We start from the raw sequence: 15,891 nt of genomic DNA, 5'->3' as shown, positions 1-15,891 counted from the left end.
TTTTTTTGTAGAGACAGAGTCTCTGTTGCCCAGACTGATTAGCCTCAGTTTTGTGCTCACTCTGGTACTAAATATAGTAAAGGTATACAGACTGTGCAGTTGGCCATTTTAAATACCTTAGGCCTCAGATTCTGGGTTTCATCAGCAAGCAAAATAGCTTGAATATATCTGTTTTAAAAGAATCTTGAAAAATCTTCGTGTCCTTTGTATTGACCTGAATAATAATATACCAGTAGTGATGTCTGTTGAAAAACTGAATAGCACCTGGCGCGGTTGACTCATGCCTGTAATCCTAGCATTTTGGGAGGCCAAGGCGGGTGGATCACCTGAGGTCAGGAGTTTTAAGACCAGCCTGGCCAACATGGTGAAACCCTGTCTCTACTAGAAATACAAAAAAATTGCCGGACGCAGTGGCTCACACCTGTAATCCTAGCACTTTGGGAGGCCAGGGCTGGCAGATCAGGAGGTCAAGAGATCGAGACCATCCTGGCCAACATAGTCAAACCCTGTCTCTACTAAAATACAAAAGTTAGCTGGGTGTGTGGTGCATGCCTGTAGTCCCAGCTACTCGGGAGGCTGAGACAGGAGAATTGCTTAAACCTGGGAGGCAGAGGTTGCAGTGAGCCAAGATTGCATCACTGCACTCCAGCCTGGCACCAGGCAACAGAGCAAGACTCTGTCTAAAAAAATATAAGCTGGGCATGGTGGTGGATGCCTGAAATCCCAGCTGCTTGGAAGACTGAGGTAGGAAAATTGCTAGAACCCTGGGGGTGGAGGTTGCAGTGAGCCAAGATCGCCCCATTGCACTCCAGCCTGTGCGACAGAGTGAGACTGTCTCAAATAAAAAAATTAAAAAAAAACAGAAAAATTGTATAATCTTTCCAAGGTTAATTGGGGAAGTTACTCAAATATGGACAAAATTTAGATTCTGTCAGTATTTGCATAGAATAATTTGTATTAAATCTTTCCTGCCTTTAGCATTTATACTTTGATGACCAGAAGGGGGCGACATAATTTGCCTTTTAAAATAATAGTTGACACTTTGAGGGCCTATCAGAACTGTGGTATTATTATTATTATTGTTATTGAGACAGAGTCTTACTCTGTCGCCCAAGCTGGAGTACAGTGGTGTGATCTCAGCTCATTGCAACCTCTGCCTCCCAGGTTCAAGCCGTCCTTCTGCCTCAGCCTCCAGAGTAGCTGGGACTACAGGTACCCACTACAGTGCCTGGCTAATTTTTGTATTTTTAGTGGAGATGAGGCCTTGCCATGTTGGCCGGGCTGGTCTTGAACTCCTGAACTCAAGTGATCTCCCCTCCTTGGCCTTCCAAAGTGCTGGGATTACAGGTGTGAGCTACCACACCTGGCCTGTAGTATTAAGTTTTTTTCTTTGAGACGGAGTTTCATTCTTGTTACCCAGGCAGGAGTGCAATGGAGCGATCTTGGCTCACCGCAACCTCCGCCTCCTGGGTTCAGGCAGTTCTCCTGCCTCAGCCTCCTGAGTAGCTGGGATTACAGGCACGCGCCACCATGCTCAGCTAATTTTTGTATTTTTTTAGTAGAGACGGGGTTTCACCATGTTGACCAGGATGGTCTCGATCTCTTGACCTCGTGATCCACCTGCCTCGGCCTCCCAAAGTGCTGGGATTACAGGCATGAACCACTGCGCCCGGCCTGTAGTATTAATTTTTAACTGACAAATAAGAATATGATGTATCTTCATGGGGGTACAATGTGGTGAATTTTTTTTTTTTTTTTTTTTTTTTGAGACGGAGTTTCGCTCTTGTTGCTCAGGCTGGAGTGTAGTAGTGCAATCTCGGCTCACTACAACCTCTGCCTCCCAGGTTCAAGTGATTCTCCTTCCTCAGGCCTCCTGAGTAGCTGCGATTACAGGTGCCTGCCACTATGCCCAGCTGATTTTTAATATTTCTCTTTTAGGAAAGATGAGTTTCATCATGTTGGCCAGGTTGGTCTCCAATTCCTGACCTCAGGTGACCCACCCACCTCAGCCTCCCAAAGTGGAGGGATTACAGGTGTAAGCCATCATGCCCAACCTGTGGTGGGGTTTTTTTAATTTTAATTTTTATTTTTCTTATATAAATAGAGGCAGGGACTCACTATGTTGCCCAGGCTAGCTTCAAACTCCTGGCCTCAAGTAATCCTCCCACCTCAGCCTCCAAAAGCACTGGGATTACCGGCATGAGCCACTGCACCCGGCCCATTGTGGTGGGTTTTTGTGTTTGTTTGTTTGTTTTGAGACAAGTCTCTCTCTGTCACCCAGATTGGAGTGCAGTGGCATGATCTCAGCTCACTGCAACCTCTGCCTGACTGGTTCTAGTAATTCTCATGCCTTAGCCTCCCAAGTAGCTGGGATTACAGGCATGAACCACCACACCTGGCTAATTTTTATATTTTTAGTAGAAGACAGGGTTTCACCATGTTGGCCAGGCTGGTCTTGAACTCCTGGCCTCAAGTGATTTACCCGCCTTGGCTTCCCATAGTGCTGGGATTATAGGCGTGAGCCACTGAGCCCATCCAGGTGCACACTTTTTTTTCTCTCTTTGAGACAGAGTCTTGCTCTGTCACCCAGGCTGGAGTACAGTGGTGTGATCTCAGCACACTGCATCCTAACCCCATTTTCTGGGTTCAGGCAATTCTCATACCTTAGCCTTCTGAGTAGCTGGGACTACAGGTGCACCATGCTGGCTAATTTTTTTTTTTTTTTTTTGCATTTTTAGAAGACACAGGGTTTCACCATGTTGCTGGGCTAGTCTCGAACTCCTGGCCTCAAGCGATCCACCCATCTCAGCCTCCCAAAGTACTGAGATTATAGGTGTGAGCCACAGTGCCCAGCCCACACTGGTTTTTTTTTTTTGGAGACAGAGTCTTGTTTTGTCTCCTAGGCTGGAGTGCAGTGACACGATCTTGGCTCACTGCAACCTCCAACTCCCAGGTTCAAGGGATTCTCCTGCCTCAGCCTCCCAAGTAACTGGGATTACAGGTGCATGCCGTCACACCTGGCTGATTTTTGTATTTTAACTAGAATGGGGTTTCACCATGTTAGCCAGGCTGGTCTCGAACTCCTGACCACAAGTGATCCACCTGCCTTGGCCTCCCGAAGTACTGGGATTACAACCGTGAGCCACTGCACCCTGCCAAGCCCACACTTCTTTTTTTTTTTTTTGAGACAGAGTTTTGCTCTTGTTGCACAGGCTGGAGTGCAGTGGCGCAATCTTGGCTCACCACAATCTCCACCTCCCAGGTTCAAGCGATTCTCCTGCCTCAGCCTCCCGAGTAGCTGAGATTTACAGACTTGCATCCCTCGCCCGGCTAATTTTGTGTCTAGTAAAGAGGGCGTTTCTCCATGTTGGTCAGGCTGGTCTTGAATGCCCAACCTCAGGTGATTTGACCACCTCAGCCTCCCAGTGTGCTGATATTACAGGCATGAGCCACTGCGCCCTGCCTAAGCCCACACTTGTTAATAGATGAGCAAAGCTATAGAGGAAACATAGGATGTGTTCAGGTTATGGCCCAGGTTATAGTCTTTGATGAGAATGTAACTTTTGTGATGGAAGAAGGGACATAATTAGTCTGGAATGGCTGGAACCAAAGGACGTGTTACACTGAGGACTTTGGCCTTTATTTTAAGTGGGAGGAAACCTGGTAGAAAATATTTCCTATTCTGTCGGTTCCAGCTCAAACTGGTTTATATGTGTCACATTGCTTTTGTTCACAATAGTTTCTGAAGCCAAATTGCCCTACCATTCCACCTTTTCAAATGTTGGTAGAACCTGGTTTCAATCCCAGATTTTTCAAAACCTTTCCTAATCACCCTAGCCAGTTCTTCCTCCAACTTCCTATAGTGCGTAATGGCTACTTTTTTATTGCTTATACTGCTTTTGGTAATTATGTATGCTTGTCATTTTGGACTCTCACTTGAACTTGCATTGTTTACTTTTTTTTTTTTTTTTTTTGTCTTTCAGACCTGTCTTCTCTGTTTTGTTTTGTTTTTGTTTTTTGAGAGGGAGTCGCCCAGGCTGGAATGCAGTGGCATGATCTGGGCTCACTGCAACCTCTGCCTCCTGGATTCAAGCAATTCTCCCTGCCTCAGCCGCCCAAATAGCTGGGATTACAGGCGCCCGCCACCATGCCCAACCAATTTTTGTTTTGTTTTGTTTTGTTCTGAAACTGCATTTCCCTCTTGTTGCCCAGGCTGCAGTGCAATGACGTGATCTTGGCTCACTGTAACCTCTGCCTCCTGGATTCAAGCGATTCTCCTGCCTCAGCCTCCTGAGTAGCTGGAACTATAGGCGCCCACCACCACACCTGACTAATATTTGTATTTTTGGTAGAGATGGGGTTTCTCCATGTTGGTCAGGCTGGTCTCAAACTCCTGACCTCAGGTGATCCGCCTGCCTCAGCCTCCCAAAGTGCTGGGATTACAGGTATGAGCCACTGTGCCCAGCAATTTTTGTATTTTTTTAGTAGAGATGGAGTTTCACCATGTTGGCTAGGCTAGTCTTGAACTCCTGAACTCAGGTGATCTGCCCACCGCAGCTTCCCAAAGTGCTGGGATTACAGGCGTGAGTCATCCCGCCCAGCCTTGCCTGTATCTTTTTTTTTTTTTCTCATTTAAGTCTGTGAAATGCTATGCAAATACTGAAGAGTAATTTACTTCCAATTATGTAGTCACTTTCAAAATAGGTGTAATATGATACTGAGAAAAATGTATGTTCTGTGAACCTGGGGTGGAGAATTCTATAAATATTCACTAAGTTTACTTATTCCAGGTCTAAGTTCAAATCATAGATGTCCCTGTTAATTTTCTATGTCGTCGATACGTCAAATATTAACAATGTGATGTCAAAATCTCCCGCTATTATTGTGCGGGAGTCCAGATCTCTTTATAAGTCATTAAGAACTTGTCTTATGTATCTGAGTGCTCCTCTATCGGGTGCATATATATTTATAATCATTAACTCCTGTTGTTGCATTGATCCTTTTACCATTATGTAATGTCCTTCTTTGTTTCTTTTAGTCTTTGTTACTATTAAAGTCTATTTTGTGAGAGACGAAAGTTACAACTCCTGTTTTTTTTTTTTTTGCTCTCCATTTAATTGGTGAATCTTCCTCCATCCCTTTGTTTTGAGTCTTTGTATCAATCGTTGCTTGTCAAATAGATCTGGATACAGCATACTGATAGGTTTTGACTTTTTATTCAATTTACCTGTCTGTGTCTTTGGGGCATTTAATCCATTTAAATTTAGAATTAATATTAATATTTGTGAGTTCAATATTGTGATTTAATGCTAGCTGGCTATTTTGCCCATTAGTTGATGTAGATTCTTCATTATAAGGATACTCTTTACGTTTTGGTAGGTTTTTGGGATGACTGATACTGGTTGTTCCTTTCTATTTGTAGTGCTTTTTTCAGAAGCTCTTGTAAAGCAGGCCTAGTGGTGATGAAATCTGCTTGTTGGCAAAAAATTTTATTTTTCCTTCGCTTATGAAGCTTAGTTTGGCGGGATATGAGATTCTGGATTGAAAATTCTTTTCTTTGAGGATGTTGAATATTGACCCCCACTCTCTTCTAGTTTGTAGGGTTTCTGGTGAGAGGTCTACTGTGAGTCTGATAGGCTTCCCTTTATGGGTAACGTGACCTTTCTCTCTAGCTGCCCTTAGAATTTTCTCCTTTATTTCAACCCTAGTGAATCTAGCGATTATGTGTCTTGGAGTTGAGTATTGTCCTGCCTTACTAGATTAGGAGGGTTTTCCTGAAGAATATCCTGAAGAATATTTTCCAACTTGGATTCATTCTCTTCATGACATTCAGGTATACCTATCAATTGTAAATTAGGTCTTTTCACATAGTCCCGTATCTCTTGGAGACTTTGCTCATTCCTTTTTACTCTTTCTTCTCTAATCTTGTCTTCTCATTTCATTTCATTAAGTTGGTCTTCGACCTCTGATATCCTTTCTTCTGCTTGATCAATTCGACTGTTAAAACCTGTGCATACTTCGTGACGTTCTCGTATTGTGTTCTTCAGTTCCATTAATTCACTTATATTCCTCTCTAAGTTGTCTATTCTCGTTAGCATTTCGTCAAACCTTTTTTCAAGGTTCTTAGTTTCTTTACATTGGGCTAGAACATGTTCTTTTAGGTCACTAAAGTTCCTTATTATCCACTTTCTGAAGCCTAAATCTGTTAATGGAACACACTCGTTCTCCATCAGGCCTTGTTCTCTTGTTGATGAGGAACTGTGATCCCCTGTAGAAGGAGAGGCATTCTGATCTTGGGTATTCTTAGCCTTTTTACGCTGGTTTCTTCCCATCATTGTGAGTTCATCCACTTGTCGTCTTTGTAATTGCCTACTTTCAAATTAGGTCTCTGAGTGGACGTCCAACTTGTTGATTCCCAGCGCCGAAATCTGAGCAACCCACTGCACCGGCCAAAACAGCAGCACCAAGATTCGTGGTGCTTTTCTGCCCAGGAATCTCCTGTCTGGCTTCCCTCTTGAGTCCCTTCTTCAATCAGGCAAATGGGCGACTCTGCCTTCCCAGAGCTTCAAACGTCGACCAAAAGGGAACCCAGTCCCGCTTACTCTGCACCAAGAACCGCCATGCTGGGGCACCAGCAAAACTGCCATGCCAGCCACAAGAGTCACCCTGGCAACCCGTGGGGCTCCTCCGCTGGGAATCTTCTGGTCCGTGGGTAACAAAAATTTGTCTGAAAGTGTGACGTCCTCTCGGTCTGTGCGCTTTCTCTGGGAGCTACAATCCCGAGCTGCTAGTGATCAGCCATCTTGGATCTCTCTGTCTATATCTTACTATTGGGGAATTTGGGGGGTTTTTCTTTGCTTCAGTAAGCCTTAGTTTCCTCATTTGTGAAATGGGCTTAATATGAATGTTGTAAGAATTAAGTGACTTTATATGCATTACTTGTTACCATTATGTTATTATTTGTCCTCAAGAGCTTCTGAAAAGCCTGTACTTATGTGTCTACATATTCCACCATTGTGATCAAATGGCCCCATTTGCCTGGATTTGAGGGGGTTGTTGTGATGTGGTGGAACTTCCAGTGCTTTAACAAGGGTGAGTTGGTTACCACATACTTCACTCAGGTTTTTAGTATTAATAAATGCTTAATGATTTGATTTTTTTTTTTTTTTTTAGACAGGGTCTCAGTCTGTCACTCAGGTTAGAGTGCAGTGATATGATCACAACTCATTGTTTTTTATTTATGTTTTTAAAAAATTTAATTGACACCTGTAATCCTAGTACTTTGGGAGGCCAAGGCGGGCAGATCACCCGAGGTCAGGAGTTTGAGACCAGCTTGGCCAACATGGTGAAACCCTGTCTCTACTAAAAATACGAAAATTAGCTGGGCATGGTCGTGGGCGCCTGTAGTCCCAGCTATTTGGGAGGCTGAGGCAGGAGAATTGCTTGAACCTGGGAGGTGGAGGTTGCGGTGAGCTGAGATCGAGCCACTGCAGCTCCAGCCTGGATGACACAGCAAGACTCCATCTCAAAAAATATATTTTTTTTGTAACGGAGTTTCATTCTTGTATTTTTACAACCAGTCTGGCCTAATTAATCTTTATTTTTAATTTATTTTATTTTTTTATATAGAGACAGGGTTTCACCATGTTGGCCAGGCTGGTTTCGAACTCCTGACCTCAGGTGATCTGCATGCCTCAGCCTCCCAAAATGTTGGAATTACAAGTGTGAGCCACTGTGCCTAATTTTATTTTTTAATTTTTTAAATTTTTTGTTTTTGAGATGGAGTCTTGTTCGGTTGCCAGGCTGGATTGCAGTGGCATGATCTTGGCTCACTGCAGCTTCCACTCCTGGGTTTAAGTGATTCTCCTGCCTCAGCCTCCCGAGTAGCTGGTACCACAGGCGTGCGCCACCACGCCCAGTTAATTTTTGTATTTTTAGTAGAGACAGGATCTTCTCAATCCCCTAATTTCGTGATCTGTCAGCCTCAGCCTCCCAAAGTACTGGGATTACAGGCGTGAGCCACCTCGCCCACCAATAGATTTTATTAAAAGCTAGAAGATCTGGCTGGGCTCAGTGGCTCACCCCTGTAATCCCAGCACTTTGGGAGGCCAAGGCGAGTGGATCACCTGAGGTCAGGAGTTAGAGAGCAGTCTAGGTGAAACCCCATCTCTACTAAAAATTAAAAAATTTAGCCAGGCTTGGTGGCATGCACCTGTAATCCCAGCTACTCATCAGGGCTGAGACAGAATTGCTTCAACTCTGGAGGCGGAAGTTGTGAACTGAGATCGCGCCACTTCACTCCAGCCTGTGTGATGAGTGAAACTGCATCTCAAAAAAAAAAAAAGGTAGAAAATCTGCAGTTATAAACTTTGATAGCCATTAATTGACTAGATCTTCAACCTAAACTAGAGGTAAAAGAGGGGGAAAGAAAATGGAATGGTAAAAAGAACTAGATGAAAAAAGGAATGAAGTAAGCAGTGATACACAAAATAATTGTCATCTTGTCCCTGCCATCATTCCTTCACTCTAGTCTAACTCTTTCCACCTGGCCACATTTCTTTAACTCAGATAAAGCAAACTCATTGTCACCAGGCTGGAGTGCAGTGCGATATTGGCTCACTGCAGTCTCCACCTCCAGGGTTCAAGCAATTCTCCTGCCTCAGCCTTCCGAGTAGCTGGGATTACAAGCACTCACCACCACACCCAGCTAATTTTTGTATCTTTAGTAGAGACAGAGTTTCACCCTGTTGGCCCAGGCTGGTCTCGATCTCCTGACCTCGTGATCTGCCTGCCTCGGCCTCCCAAAGAGCTGGGATTACAGGCGTGAGCCACAGTGCCCAGCCACCTTAGGACTTTCAAACCAACTATTCCCTAAATTTGGGAGTGCTTTTCTCATTTTGACTGAGTTGTCTCCTTGTAGTTCAGGTTTCTGTTTAAATGTTATTCTAAAGAGATTTGCTTTGTAATATTTATCAGTAATATTTTCTTGTTTGTTGTCTGTGCCATGCTTTGCAAATAAATACATGTGTGCAGACACTCAGTAGTGCTGACTCACTTGTCCACACTAGAATAATAAGATCTAAGAGATCAAGGATTTCGTCTGTCTTGTCCACCCGATTTTTCCAGCACCTCACACATGTTAGGTGCCCAGTAGATAATTGTTACATGAATGAATACTATAGGAGCCTGTTCATACAGAGTTAACCTAGTCTGGGGCTTCAGGGAAGGGCCTCTAAGGAAGTGACATTTAAGCTAAGGAAATGGGTTAAGTGAAAAGTTGGGCAAAGGGTAATTGTGATTGATAAAGCAACCTCCGCCTCCCGGGTTCAAGCAATTCTCCTGCCTCAGCCTCCCAAGTAGCTGGGATTACAGGCATTTGCCACCACGCCTAGCTAATTTTGTATTTTTAGTAGAGATGGGGTTTCACCATGTTGATCAGGCTGGTCTCAAACTCCTGACCTCAGGTGATCTGCCCGCTTCAGCCTCCCAAAGTGCTGGGATTACAGGCATGAGCCACCATGGCCAGCCTCCTTTTGCCATTTATTATACGAACTTTGTGACTTTATTCTCCTCCCTTGGCCAGATAAATGGAAAAGCACAAGAAATTCTACATTTTAGGTATATGTAATGTAATTTCTTTTTCTGGCAGCTCTTCTGTCTCAGTCCTCCAGAAATAAGATCCTGGTTTCTCTGTTTTGTAGTTCTTGGTTCATTGATAGTAGCCATATCTAGGTCTTCTTGAGTGTTTTCTGGAACTGCTCTGTGTTTGGAGAAACTGAGTCATGAATTTCAATCATATCTATAGGAGAAAAATACTGTTTCTCATTGAGTTTTCTCAGTGCACTAGGTTTCAGAGAGCTATTCTTAGGCTTAAAACAGTATATAATGAAGAAGCAGAGTGTAAGTGCAAATATATAAATAGATGATTAAAGCCAGGGATCATAAAAGCTAACCTCTCAGTTATCCCATGAGGGTCATTAAATCTGTTTTACAGATGAAGGAACTGAATTATGCAGTAACTATATGTGACTACCTATAGGCATAAAGTTGAGAGGTCAGAGAAGTGAAAGATATTGGAGCCCAAGGCTTGGAATCATACCAGTTGTGTTTTGCTTGTTATCCTGATATTTGGTTAAACAGGTCTTTCACTGGGAAGCAGACCACACAGGAACTGTAATCATGCTTCTGGTGCTCCTGTTACCTTTCTTCTGGTGAAAGGGACACTGAGGATCTTTTAAGCAGTGCTCTTCCAATTTCATTGCTGTACAACAAAAGTTTAGACTGGATGGTGTTGATGTGATATAGGGAAGGTTTTGTTTTCAAGGGCACCAGTTGTTACTTTCCTTACTGCTCCATTGTTATTTGAAATGTAATGGAGAAAATAAAATGTTTACCTGCATACCTGCTACTTCTCATAGTTTCTAGCGAACTATGAGAAGTCAGTTATGTGTGCAGTAATGTGTGTAATTTCACTTGAGGAATATGGTTTCTGCCAGTACTCTTATAGCAGTGACTTTTAACCAAGAATGTTAATCAAAATCACCCGTGGAGCTTTAAAAGATGCAGATGCTATGGTCAAAACAGCATTCTTCACAATAATAAAGAAAACGATACAGTGGAATACTATGGCAGCTGTTAGGAATAGAGATCTTTATGGAATAATGTCAAAAAACACATTGCATTGTATAAAAAGATAAACTGGTGCTTGCTTAGGCAGCACATGTACTAAAACTGGAACAACACAGAGAAGATTAGCGTGGCCCCTGCGCAAGGATGACATGCAAATTCAAAAAGTAGTCCATATTTTTTTTTTTTTTGAGGTGGAGTTTTGCTCTTGTTGCCCAGACTGGAGTGCAATGGTGCAATCTCACCTCACCACAACCTCTGCCTCCCAGGTTTAAGCGATTTTTCTGCCTTAGCCTCCCAAGTAGCTGGAATTACAGTCATGTACCACCATGCCTGGCTGATTTTTTGTATTATAGTAGAGATGGGGTTTCTCCATGTTGGTCAGGCTGATCTCGAACTCCCAATCTTAGGTGATCTGCCGGCCTTGGCCTCCCAAAGTGCTGAGATTACAGGTATGTGTGAGCCACTGCACCTGGCCCTGACCAACATTTTATTTTATTTTTATTTTTTGAGACAGAGTCTCTCTCCGTTGCCAGGCTAGAAGTGCAGTGGCACGATCTTGGCTCAGTGCAACCTCCACCTTCTCGGTTCAAGCAATTCTTCTGCCTCAGCCTGCTGAGTAGCTAGGACTACAGATGCACTCCACCATGTCCAGCTGAGCTGATTTTTGTATTTTTAGTAGAGACATGGGGTTTCACCATGTTGGCCAGTATGGTCTCAATCTCTTGACCTCGTGATCCGCCTGCCTTGGCCCTCCAAAATGCTGGGATTACAGGTATGAGCCACCACAGCTAGCCCTGACCAACATTTTAAATGCTTCACATTAGCATTTAGCTAGAAACCCTGCTGGTTGGGTCTGTAGCTGTTACCTTGGCCTCATATTTATAATTTGTTTTTTCAAACTGGCAAGAAATCAGAATCATGGAAGTAGCTAGCATAGCACTTCATAGTTCACATTTATAGTGGCAGCCAAGAGCTGTGCCCACACTGGCTTCTTGAAGCCTTCTCATACCCTTTCACAGTACAAACTATTTAAAAACAAAATGAAACGCCTAAGCCTGTGTCTGTTAATGTTACTGCCTCCTGCAGTCAAGTAGCATTGTTCCTTTACATTTTTCAGCTCTTCAGGGGTGGAGGGTGGGTGAGGAAAATCACAACAGTACTCTTTCTCTTAAAAGAGATGTGAATTAATTACTCTTGATTGAGATTTACACTATTCCTGGATTCATCGGAGCACTATAGACAAACTTGGGTGGTTTTTTGTTTTGTTTTTAATTGAGACAGAGTCTTGTTCTGTCACCCAGGCTGCAGTGCAGTGGCACGATTTTGGCTCACTGCCAACGTCTGCTGCCTGGGTTCAAGTGATTCTTGTACCTCAGCCTCTTGAGTAGCTGGGACTACAGGCGTGTGCGACCACAACCACCTAATTTTTATTATTATTTTTTGAGACGGAGTTTCGCTCTTGTTGCCCAGGCTGGAGTGCAATGGCGCCATCTCAGCTCACTACAGCCTCCACCTCCTGGGTTCAAGCGATTCTCCTGCCTCAGCCTCCAAGTAGCTGGGATTACAGGCATGCGTCACCGTGGCCAGCTAATTTTGCAGTTTTAGTATAAGAGATGGGGTGTCACCATGTTGGTCAGGCTGGTCTCGAATTCCCCACATCAGGTGATCCACCCACCTTGGCCTCAGCCTCAGCCTCCCAAACTACTGGGATTACAGGTGTGAGAGCCACTGTGCCCGGCCTGACTGGCTAATTTTTTTGTATTTTTAGTAGAGTCATAGTTTTGCCATGTTGGCCAGGCTGTTCTCAAACTGCTGACTTGACATTTTCTCAGTAGTTCTCTCTGTAGTCTAACTGCTAGATGTTTAACTTGAAAAATTCCACGCTATGTAGCACTTGTCAGTTTAAAAGACTCAGAGACTGCTGGGGCATTAAAAACCCAGCTTTGTTTCTGTCTGCAGATTTAATAAACAATACCTTCATATTCCAGAAACCAATTAAAAATCATTGGTTTTTTTTAACAGAGCCATACCTTTCAAGGTCTTTCTGAGAGGTATCATTACCAGTCTCTTTCTTACTGACAAATTGTAGGGAGGAGTCATCTGAAGAGACTCTCTCTCCTTCCTTTCCTTGTACAGGATGGAGGGAGTTTTCCCTGTAGGTTTGTGGCTAGCTGCTAGTTGTTTTTTTTGTGTTTTTTTTTTTGAGATGGAATCTTGCTCTTTCCCCAGGCTGGAGTGCAGTGACACGATCTCAGCTCACTGCAACCGCTGCCTCCCGGGTTCAAGTGACTCCCCTGCCTCAGCCTCCCGAGTAGCTGGGACTACAGATGCGCGCCACTACACCCAACTAAGTTTTGTATTTTTAGTAGAGATGGGGTTTCACCATGTTGGCCAGGATGGTCTCGGTCTCTTGACCTCATGATCTGCCTGCCTCAGCCTTCCAAAGTGCTGGGAGAGCCAGGCCAAGCTGCTAGTTTTATGTGTGCAACAGGGTATTTAGCCTAGCCTTGCTAGATGGCTTTACTGAAATGCTATGCTCTGTTATCATTGTGTGACTTTAGGTGATTTATTTCATCTAAATTTGATCTATTTATGAGTATGAGGTAGAGATAACATCTGAATGGCTTTTCTCACAGGATGGTTTTGAAGATTAAATGAGATAATGTAGCACTTTGTTAACTGTAAAGTATAATGCGAATGTAAAGTATTGTTTTTCAGGAATCTTCAAATGTAGCAGACTCAGTAAATGTTTAGGTAAAAAATATGGCAATTCTAGATCTTTTTTTTGTCTACAGTATTGTGATATAAACCGTATGAGTTGGCTAAGTAGGACTCAAACCCATTGAGGTTTGAGTACATACTGTAAAGCCACACTTGTGGGTTTATAGTCCAGTTTCCTCAGTTACTAGCTTTGACTAGTACCCAGACTGATTAGTTACACTAGTAACGAGAGTTACTAGTCAAAGCTAGTAACTGAGGAGTATTGTAAATAATAAACGAATAGGCAGGATGCTGTGATTCATGCCTGTAATCCCAATACTTTGGGAGGCCAAAGCAGGAGAATTGTGTGAGGCCAGGAGTTTAAGAGAAGCCTGGACAACAAAGCAAGACCTTGTCTCCACCAAAAAAACTGAAAAAGTTAGCCAGGTTTGGTGATACATGCCTGTAGTCCTAGCTACTTGGGAGGAAGGCTTGAGCCCAGGAAGTTGAGGCTGCAGTAAGTTATGAGCAGATCATTCTACTCCAGTCTAGGCAACAGAGGGGAGACCTTGTGTCTAAAAAAATTTTTTTTAATAAATGAGTAAAGCGTAATAGTACCTGGCACATAATAAGCACTCAGTATTATTAGATATTGCAGTGAAACTTTCAGGTAAACATGGCTGATTGAACCACATGGTTCTACTCCCTTTAAAAAACCCACACAAATAACGGTAAAAGGATTTTTTTTTTGGAGATGGAATTTCACTCTTGCTGCCCAGGCTGGAGTGCAATGGCGCCATCTCAGCTCACTACAACTTCCACCTCCCGGGTTCAAGCGATTCTCCTGCCTCAGCCTCCAAGTAGCTGGGATTACAGGCATGCGTCACCATGCCCAGCTAATTTTGTAGTTTTCGTATAAGAGATGGGGTGTCACCATGTTGGCCAGGCTGGTCTCAAACTCCAAACCTCAGGTGATCCACTTGCCTCAGCCTCCCAAAGTGCTGGGATTACAGGCATGAGCCACTGCACCGCCCAGCCCATAAAAGAACTTTTAAAGAGACAAGAAAAATAGGAAAAAGACAGGCAGAGAATAGATGTCAGAAAACAGATGGAAAACTAGTTACTGACCAGAAAAAGGTAAAAAGTAGGGCTAGATTTAGGAAGAGCCAAGAAGGTACAACAAGCCAGTTTGTGTTACAGGATTCTGGAAAGGCCACTAGGTACCCCTGACAATGGGGGTGCAGGTGGAATTTAGAAAATGGGAATTGGCCAGGTTCGATGGCTCACACGTAATCCCAGCACTTTGGGAGACTGAGGCGGAAGTATCACTTGAGTCCAGGAGTTAAAGACTAGCCTGGGTGACATGGCAAAACCCTGTCTTTAAAAAAATAAATAAATAAAAGTAAAAAGAACATTGGTAGATAGGCTTATACTCCTGCCTCAGTTTCCTCTCTCACCCAGACAGGAAACAGGTTTCATTCTGGAGAAATTGGCCCAAGGGTGAGGAGCTATGGATAGTTTGGAAGATGCCCAACAAAATATCTAGGTCCTTGATCAGTCATCCTACAGTGAAACCATGGCCTAACAGCAACGTACACAACTTCCAAACAACATTAAAAAGATATTTAGTTGATAAATAATTTGGAGGAAGGAAAAACATCTAATAAAATTGCCTAGTATCAAAGATGTAATAGTAAAAAAGCTTAGAGTCCAAAAGCTTAATTTTGTTAAGATTAAGGATTGTTCAGGATTAAGATATCTGAGTTAACTTGAACTGTTGGCCCATGTGTACATCTTGTGATATTCTATCATACTTTGACCCTTTATTCCATAATTATATGGCTTCTATAAGGCCTGTCATCAAATTTTTAAAAAATAATAATTGTGGCCTTAAAAAAATAAAATTGCCAGGTGTGGTGGCTCACACTTGGAATCCCAGCACTTTGGGAGGCTGAGGTGAGTGGATCACTTGAGGTCAGGAGTTTGAGCACAGCCTGGCCAACATGGTGAAACCCTGTCTTTACTAAACATACCAAAAAAAAAAAAAAATAGCCAGGAGTGGTGCTGTGCATCTGTAATCGTAGCTACTTGGGAGGCCGAGGCAGGAGGATTGTTTGGACCTGGGAGGTGGAGGTTGCAGTGAGTCGAGTTTGAAACACTGTACTCCAGCCTGGGCGACAGAGTGAGTCTCCCTCTCAAAAGAAAAGATAAAATTAATAGATCATTTTTCCTTTTCTGTTTTTTAAAGATAAAGTCTTGCTTTGTCATCCCGGCTGGAGTGTGGTGGCACAATCACGGCTCACAGCAGCTTCAACCTCCGTGCTTAAGCAATCCTCCTAATACACCCAGCCGATTATTTTTTGTAGAGATGGGGTCTCACTATGTTGCCCAGGCTGGTCTCAAACAAAGGGAGGAGAAGCTTGCAGTAGGTAGAGATCAGTTAGAAGCTATGCTGACCCTTTAGGTGAATAATAGTCAGTGCTGTTTTTTTTCTTTTTTTTTTTTTGGCCAGGCCCCATGCCTGAAATCCCAGCACTTTGAGAGGTCAAGGCAGGTGGATCA

The 15,891-nt window shown here is 43.4% G+C and overlaps 1 protein-coding gene and 1 non-coding gene across 2 annotated transcripts in view; both read left to right on the top strand.

Annotated features, from left to right (window-relative positions):
* The window catches only part of CBX1 (chromobox 1), a 31,801-nt gene that overhangs the window by 3,220 nt on the left and 12,690 nt on the right, over positions 1–15,891 (top strand). The window lies entirely within an intron of this gene.
* On the top strand, positions 10,702–10,808 carry LOC135271014 (U6 spliceosomal RNA). The gene has a single exon (XR_010339167.1). It is a non-coding gene; the product is annotated as a U6 spliceosomal RNA (small nuclear RNA).

This window comes from Aotus nancymaae, unplaced genomic scaffold (genome assembly GCF_030222135.1).
Source record: "Aotus nancymaae isolate 86718 unplaced genomic scaffold, 86718_ANA_hifiasm-v0.15.2.pri h1tg000072l, whole genome shotgun sequence".
Taxonomy (NCBI): Eukaryota; Metazoa; Chordata; class Mammalia; order Primates; family Aotidae; genus Aotus; species Aotus nancymaae.
The sequence above is the reverse complement of the archived record's forward strand: the minus strand, read 5'-3'. Positions and strand labels throughout refer to the sequence as shown.